The following is an 8,585-nucleotide window of genomic DNA, read 5'->3' on the forward strand; positions in this document are numbered from 1 at the left end:
ACTTCCAAGGATCCAGGGGCAGCCACGGCTTCTCTGGGCAACCTGGGCCAGGGCCTCCCCACCCTCAAAAGCAAGAATTCCTTCCAGTATCTCATCAAAACCTACTCTCACTTAAACCCATTCCCCCTTGTCCTGTCCCTTCATCCCTTGTCACAAGTTCCTCTCCAGCTCTCCTGGAGCCCCTTTAGGCCCTGCAAGGGGCTCTCAGCTCTCCCTGGAGCCTTCTCTTCTCCAGGGGAACACCCCCAGCTCTCCCAGCCTGGCTCCGGAGCAGAGAGGCTCCAGCCCTCGCAGCATCTCCGTGGCCTCCTCTGGTCCCACTCCAGCAGCTCCACATCTTTCCTGCGCTGAAGACCCCAGACCTGGATGCAGAGAATTCCAGTGATCCACCTCTCACATATCCCTGCAATCCTTAACAGGAACCTCCGTCCTGTTTATTCCTTAAGTCATTACAGATGTTTCTAAACTTTTTTGTTTTTTTCACTGCAAAAGGGTAGCTTCACCCCTGTGAAGCCTCAAAAAATTACATTACACTCGTGCTTGTTCCTCTCCACGGAAATCTTTAGTAAAAGGCGAAAGATTTATACGATATGAAGAAAAACCTGAAGTTAGTTGTGATTAATTACACATACACACCATCCCATGGCTGTCCCTCTATAGCACATGGCGACCGTGGAGGAACCCCAAATTCACCCTTTTGCCACTCCAGCCGGACTCTTCATCACTGAAATAACTAAGATACATGTTCTGATCCCAGTTTTCTCACGAAAAAAATGAAAATTACTACCAGGATTGCACCTCCCGCCCCGCGGTGGACCCTGGGTATGCAAATTACCATGAATACTAATGAGGCTTAGAAAATGAGCTCTGCGGGAACATCAGGAAACTGTGTTTTTACACATGAATGACATGGGCTGACTCGGCCAAGCTCTGATTTATAACCAACAAACACAGACTCACAGAATGGCTTGGGCTGGAAGAGACTTCATTCCAAGATCACCTCATTCCAACCCATGCCATGGGCAGGGACACCTTCCTCTAGACCATGTTGCTCTAAGTTCCATCCAACCTGCCCTTGAACACTTCCAGGGATCTCAATACTTTGAGAGCTTCTGCTGATACAGGGAAAGAGGGAATCTGCAGAAAAAAAAAAAAAAAAAAAAAAAAAAAAAAAAAAAGACTATTTTTTGTGTCTGTGCTCACTACAGGACAATGTTTGTGACGGGGCTCCTGGCACATGGAGCACATCAGCTCCATGCCTGGAGTGAGATGATCACAGGGCACAGATGTAGCTCTCTGCAAAGGTTTCCTTTTATAGGCAAAAAACCCCTAACAGAATGGGCAGGAGGGAGAGAGCCTGTGCTGGAAAGCAGCAGCTCCAAGACAGCCAGGCCAGTCCAATTATTTGAAGAAAGGTCTTAAAGCAATGCCCTAAATCCATCAGAAGAGTTAATTCAGCTTTTGGATGCACAAACAGGGGCATGTTGAGTTAGACAAGGCAAGTCATTTTACATCTGGGCATGGAGGAATTGGGGCCACCCGGTTCTGATGTCTGTGCCTGCAAGGGAACATCCAATGCTTGGAGAGACATCAGAGGAGGGCAATAAAAATGACTCAGAAATCTGGAAGACAATCTCTGACCAGGAGATATGTCAAAAAACACCCTGTTCAGTTCATAACAAGGAAGCTGGAGAGACACCTCCTTTGGAGATGTTGGGAGACTCCCTTCAGAGAGGGAACGAAGTATAACTCAAGTCAGGCTGGAGGGAATAAAGACTGAGGTGAATCAGGGAGAGGATTTAACATGCTGGAAAGGGCTCCCAAAGAAAATGGTGGATTTTTTAGTCTCTTCAGAACAAACTCTGGAAATCAGGCTTTAGTTCAACACAAGACACTGGACCCTCAATGGAGAAAACAAGTGGGTTGTGATATAAAGCAAAGATTAAATAAATGTAAACTCTGTAGGTAATTTTAGGTACATAAATCTGTGAAATCAAGCTGTGAAATTCAGGCCAACAGAAGGATGGTGGAGCCTTTTTCAGGTTTGGAGTGAGGTACAAACTGTCTGATCACATTCAAGGCCCCATCACTCTTGCAAAGCATAATTTTGCAGCCCTACTCTGATCAAACAGGGGACAAATGGCTCCAGGTTTGCAAAGGGAACAGGCTGGAGCAGAAGCAGGTACAGAAGAGTCCTGGAGACTATGACATGCTGCTACTGTTTTTGGGAAGAAGAACAACAGTTGTTTTCCCAGGAACATCTACACTGATTCCATGAGTTACTGGTGCCCAAAACTGAGTGAAGGCTTGTGTGGTTTGGTTTTCTCTGCTACACAACTGCCCCCATCACCTATTCCAAGGGATGGTCCTGGCAGTCAAGAGCTGAGCTTAGTTTTCACCCCTTGCCTTTTCAGGTTTCAACTTGGGGATCTTCATCCTCATCTCTTGTACATGGGTTTTTTTCCTCCCAAATCACCGTCTCCTCTCTCTTTCTTACAGATGAATATTCTCCTCCCACTCCCACTGACCTGCAAAGATCTTGTCCTGGCTCTGCAGCCCTGCCAGGCTCATCCAAGGCTTCATGATCCGCTGTCAGAAATTATAAAGACGTTCCCAATTTCCAGGCTGAGCAGCCAGGATCACATTTGCAATCAGTTTTAATCACAGGTGTAACTGAGTGGATTGCAAGTGATAAGCCCTGTCTGCAGACAGCTGGGATGTAATGAATATGACAGTTCAGAATTGGGGCTGAAGGTTATTTTTGGGCAAGGCAGGGAACCACAAAATTAGACTCGGTGCAGGGGAAAAAGAGAAAGATATAGAGAGTGAGTTCTTCAAACTCACACCACTAAGAGATCCCTCCCTGCCAGGCAAGACAAGCTTAAATAATCAAAATTAATTTGTGGAGGAAGGCAGCCACTGAAAGAGAAATCAAACAGGTGACCACAGCTGGCACAAAATTTCCCAGGATGGGAAGGCAAGAAGGCTGAAAGGAAATAGCTCCCAGCTGTCCCTGCCTTCCTGAGCCTGGAGGAACAGGAATTTCTCAAAATACTCAGATGCTGAATGCATAAGAAACAGACCTTTGGAGGAAGGGCCAGGAAAAATCACCTGGGAGCAAACCTGGCGTCTTTTAAATGCATGTTTTGCTAAATGCAAGTTCCAGGTTGGCCAAGCAGTGGAGTGGTGGATACCACAGGTCCTGCCTCCTGCCTCTCTTTTCCATGGCCACGGGCCTGCAGAGCAGAGTCCTTGCTCCTGCTCCTCTCCTGCTCTGATGGCCACATCCTGGATCCAGCCTGGACTGCAGTTCACAAGTGCCCTGCATCTTTAGACAGAGGATTAATGGCTTTATACTGAAATAAGGTAGGTTTAGGGTAGATATTAGGAAGAAATGCTCTACTGTGAGTGAGGGTGGGGAGGCCCTGGCACAGGTTGCCCAGGGAAGCTGTGGCTGCCCCTGGATCCCTGGAAGTGTTCAAGTCCAGGTTGGACAGGGCTTGGAGCAACCTGGGCTAGTGGAAGGTGTCCCTGCCCATGGGAGGGGGCAAAATGAGATGTACTTCAAGGAAGAGTCTTGGTTCATGATGTCACAAGATCTCACACAATAGATCTGTGATCCCATCGGCAGCTAAGGAAGGTCATTCTGGATTTGTCCCATTGATGTGGGAGTGGACACAGACCAAAGGGTTTTCAGGGTTTTGCCTCTTTCTATCCTGCCCTTACTGGGTTCATTCCAGGCTGTTGGTCCATCCATTCAGCTCTCCTCTTGTCACAATGGATCATGGCATCACCCCTTCCTGCAGCCTGTGTCCTGCTGCACTGCTGGTGTGCTCCCTCCTGACCTGTCACATCAAATCACCAGCTTCGCCTGCCTCCAGCCATCTCTAATATTCAATGAGTCAGAAAAGACCTGAGATCAACCTGACCTTCATCAATAGGATGATGTCACACACTGAATAAAGACACAACAAAGGTTAAAAGCAGCAGCCCGATGCCCTTCCTGATTTCTGTGTCCGGAGCTGTAAACCGTGATAAAAGGATCTGTTCCTAATGAAAATTCAGCTGCCTCTGCTGACCTCAGCCCCCCTGCTGCCTGCTTGGAGACAGGTATCTGCCCAGAGAAGAGCAACCTGCTGCATATTCACTCCCCAAATTAATTCTTCTCTTAAGCCCAAATGGGTGAAAGTAAATTTGAGTGGAGCAGAGGACAAAGGCAGCCAAGAGATTTCACTTAAATCGTCTTTTGTTAAAGATGTACCTGGTGCATTTTTGCCCTAAAATCCCATGAGTCTGTGCTCTTGTTGTCATAGGGAAGTAAATCCCACTGAACTGTTGGTGTGGATTAGCTGAACTGCAAGAAAGCACAGGTATTTTTGTCCAATTACAGCATCCTTAGTCTGACTCATCCTGAGCCCTTTGGGCAGAGTTATTTTCCCCACAGATGATAACTCTGTGTGACTGGTCCACCTGTCCACTGCATGAACCACAGGCTCTTGCTTCCAAATTCCTGTGTCCAACCCCAGCTTGTGCTGCTCTCCAGCCAAGGGCTGTAAGAGGAAAAGCCAGGTCTAGTGGACTGTCATGCAGGACACATGGGTTGAATTTCCACTGGATGCACGACCTTAAAATTATTGAATCCTCCCGCACCTCCCTGAACCATGTTTCTAAACACAGCATCCACAACCATCTGTTCTGCCTTCCCACCCAACCCACATGTTCCTGAGATGCTTTTGGCACCAGCCTGGGTGGTGCAGCCTCTCAGGTGCCTGTGGTCCCTCCTCAGTCCTGCAGGGCTGTAGGGAACAGTGATGCCAGAGGCATCTTGGCTTGCAAATGGACAAGGTGAATCCTCAATCTTCAAAAATCACAAAAATTAACCTCTGCCTCAGCCAACGCTCCATATGAGATGGAGAGAGGGGGAACAAGCCAGGGAACTTGTAGGACTAAGACAAAGAGCTGTCCACAGTCATTCCATGACCCATCTGGACTTGGGGACTTGAGTTCTGGCATTTCTAGTCTGCCTCAAGCTCTTCTGCCTCACCAACAAAAGTGTTCAGCTCTGTCCAGAGCAGACAAGATTCCCACTGATTATTTTTGCTGCTGGAGGGCAGTGGAGTATCTCTGAATCTTCCACCTGCCTATGTTTCCTTAGACCAGCTCACTAATATCCCATAAGAAGCTGTTGAGTTTTTTCCCTAGATGAAAAGGGAAGGGAAGGTTTGGGAAGGGAAGGGAAAGGAAGGGAAGGGATATGAAACATTCATTCCTGGTCACATTTAAAGTCAATAGAGAAATGTTCATACTTTTAGAACATTTATTTTGGGTTCTTTCTCCCAAAATAGATGCCATAGGCCAGATGTACTATGTCCTTTTGGTCCACTCTTGACCAGTCCCATTCAAAGGTTTTTTTCCTTCTGAAACCTGTCATCCCTTGTTATTGATTTTACTCTAAAGGAGTTACAATTCCTCAACAAACCTGGTTGCATCTGCACTTCTCCTACTGCCACGTTTCAGAAGGATCTCAATACCTTTTACACCAGCACAAAAAACAGTCTCCAGCTGTTTCCAGCTCTCCAAGAACATCCACCTGGGGTTGGAGATCACAGCTCTGGGGTGTCACCCAAGACCACAAGGACTTTAAAGTCTCAGGGCATAAATAAGGTCGGCTCCTGAGTGTTCCTTTCCACATGAATACCTGGTCCAGGAGCTGAAGATCTGCCAGCAGTGCCTCCTCCTGCTGCATAACCAACCTTCACACACCCACCAGTGCCACGAGGGGTGTGCTCTGCTCCTCTGTGTCCCTCGGGGTTTCTCCTTCTGTGATCCAGATCCCACCCTTTTTGACCCCACCCCACAGAGACCAAACAAATCTCTTTTCAGACCCATCACCCACCAGATCTGGTGTTGTGGATTGTCAAAAAACCTCTGTTTTCCACGGATCTCCTGGTAGGACCAAGCTGCAAAGTTTTTTAAGGAGTCTGGACTGAAACTTTAATGACTGTCCTTGGGGGTATTATTAATTTTGCATTTGATGTGTGTGGACAGGAGCCATTCTCAAGCAAAAATGGTAATGGCATTATCAGTGTGGGGCATCTTTTTTCTCAACTCTCCTGAAAGAGAGACAGATTCCCTGTAAACAGGAAATGCAGGGAAGCTGAAGCCCAAGGAGGTGCTGTGCCATGGACAAGGTCATACAGAAAAGGCAGCAGTGAAGGTCTCATTCCCTTTGCACTGTGACTCTGCTCCTGATGACTCACATGGCCCCTTGTAGGGCTGAATTCTGGCATTTTAAATATTCTTTTGCAGTGTTAAATCCTTCCTCTCTCCTGATCTGACCCTAATTCTGAAAGGCAACATCAGACTGCACAACACAACTGCAGGGCAGTGAGGTTTGATTCGTCATCAAACCTCCAAGAACTTGAGAAAATTTCTAGGAGTTCAAATCCTGGAGAACAGAATTCAGGAAATGTGAAGAATTAGTGTGCAAAAATCTCTCCAGGAGTCTTGAAGCTGATGCAGAAAAGATTCCAGAGAGTTGCCCTCCTAGAAGCCACTATAAATTCCAAGTCCTTAACTACTGATTCATAGAATAGTTTGGGTTGGAAAAGCCCTCTAAGATCATCAAGTCCCACTATTAACCCATTATTACCAAATCCATGACTAAACCACATCCCTAAAAAGCACATCTATGCATTTGTTGAACACTTTCTGGGATGGTGATTCCATCACTCCCTGGGAATCTTGTCCTAATGCCTGACAACCCTTTCAGTGAGGAAATTCTCCATTTTTCAATGGGCTTTGAGGTTCCTTCAGGAACACAAGGGACATAGCTCCAAGGAAATGAAAAAGGAGCACTGGGTAAATTGTCCTGTGGAACAGTTTAGAAGGGGATGTGCTGGAGAATCCCAAGAAATTTGTGCTGGTAGGAGGATGGACATCTTTGGAGGATGATTCTTATGACTGGGAGAGTGGGGATGAGTGTGCCCAGGAGAGGATCCACCCTTTGGGGAAGACAGGAAATCAAGCACTGATGACATCCATGGTGGATCCCATTCTAGGTCTACCAGTGTAGGGAAGAGTATAAGACCAAGCACTGAGCAATGCCTGTATTTTTGCAGCCTCTAGAAGGCAGAGTCATAAATATCCCTGAGGTATCTTTGTATTTACTAGGAATTCCGTGAAGCTTTTTTTTTTTCCCCCTATTAAATTGTTTAACATTTTCAGATCAGGTAAACTTTCAGCACTTGCAGGATCCCTTGGCAAGGGGGGATTAGCTGCAGATTATCTGCACAGCGTGTGAAGGAAGCCCTTTGTTGTGACCTGCTATCATCTCAAGCACCCTTTTTTGTCTTTTCAAAGAAACAAAAAACAGTTGCTCTCTTTCATCCTCTTCATGCCACTCATAATCTGATCGACCATTATCATACTCTGCTGCTGTCATCTCTTATTCAGATGAAATATTCCTGAAGTACTTCATTGTTCTCTACCTTTGATCACTTTATTGCCCTTCTAAGTATCTTTCCCGTTTCTGCTGCTTTCTGTCTGTGGGGGGAACACCAGAGCCACTCAAAACGTTCAAGAAGCAGACACGCATTGAATTTACTGAGGGCTGTAATAATGATTTCTATTTTGATCTCTATTCCTTCCCTATTAATTCTTAACATTCAATTTGCTTTTTGTCACCACCACTGAGCGCCGAGGTGACATATTCATAGAGCTACTTATAAACACCAACTCATTCCTGAGTGAGTAACAGCCCATTCAAAGCTCATCACTGGATGCAAAGTTCGGATTGCTTGTTTTCCACCCCTGTGTGCCACCCTGCACTTATTTCCTCTGGATTTCAGCCGCTCTTTAGTCGTGGAATCACTCAGCAGCCTGACGTCCCCCTGCAATTCTCCCACGTCGTCCCTCATCATTACAGCCTTGCCCGGCATCAGCAGAGGGTTTCAGTCACCTCATTACATCACTCAGCACCGGCACACCCGAGCTCTGTCTCCCTGGGAGCGCTGGCTCCCCTTTCCATGCTGATGGGCAAGCTCTGCTGGAAGCTGCAGTAAATGGAAACCCCCGCAGAGAAAACACTCCTGTGCTATTTGTTAATCCAAGTCCTTGGGTACAGGCAGGTAGCAGTGACACATGTAATGGCCCTGCCTTTATCTCCGAGTGGGGGGTGCATGTGCTGAATTCAGAGCAAGCTGTTTAGAATGGGCTGTGAAACGGGAGCCTCTGTGTCTGCGTTTGCCTCTGCGTCTTTTCATCTCCTTCTTTTCGCTGGTGCACATGTGACTTTGTGTGTGGCCTTCCTCTGAATTTATTCCCCTTCCTTTTTTTTTGATTGCAGTAATAATGCTACTGCTAAAAAGCAACCTTCCCCTTTAAATTCCCCGATGCCAAGAAATGAACTTTGAAATATGAAGGTTAGCAAAGACTTTGGGAACAACTTTGAAAGCAGCTAAGCTGCGAGCGATCTCCTCGTCCTTTAATCAGATGCTTGGCTCTGCAGCTCCAGCCATCTTCAGGATTAACTCCCATGAACTTTCTGAACTGCTTTCATGGAAAAGCACATCAAACAGATGACT

The 8,585-nt window shown here is 46.7% G+C and overlaps 1 non-coding gene across 1 annotated transcript; it reads right to left on the reverse strand.

Moving 5' to 3' along the window:
• Nucleotides 1-495: 495 nt before the first annotated feature.
• Nucleotides 496-610, reverse strand: LOC135415321 (U5 spliceosomal RNA). Its single transcript, XR_010431083.1, has one exon. It is a non-coding gene; the product is annotated as a U5 spliceosomal RNA (small nuclear RNA).
• Between the last annotated feature and the right edge of the window lie 7,975 nt (nt 611-8,585).

This window comes from Pseudopipra pipra, chromosome 5 (genome assembly GCF_036250125.1).
Source record: "Pseudopipra pipra isolate bDixPip1 chromosome 5, bDixPip1.hap1, whole genome shotgun sequence".
NCBI classification, from domain to species: domain Eukaryota; kingdom Metazoa; phylum Chordata; class Aves; order Passeriformes; family Pipridae; genus Pseudopipra; species Pseudopipra pipra.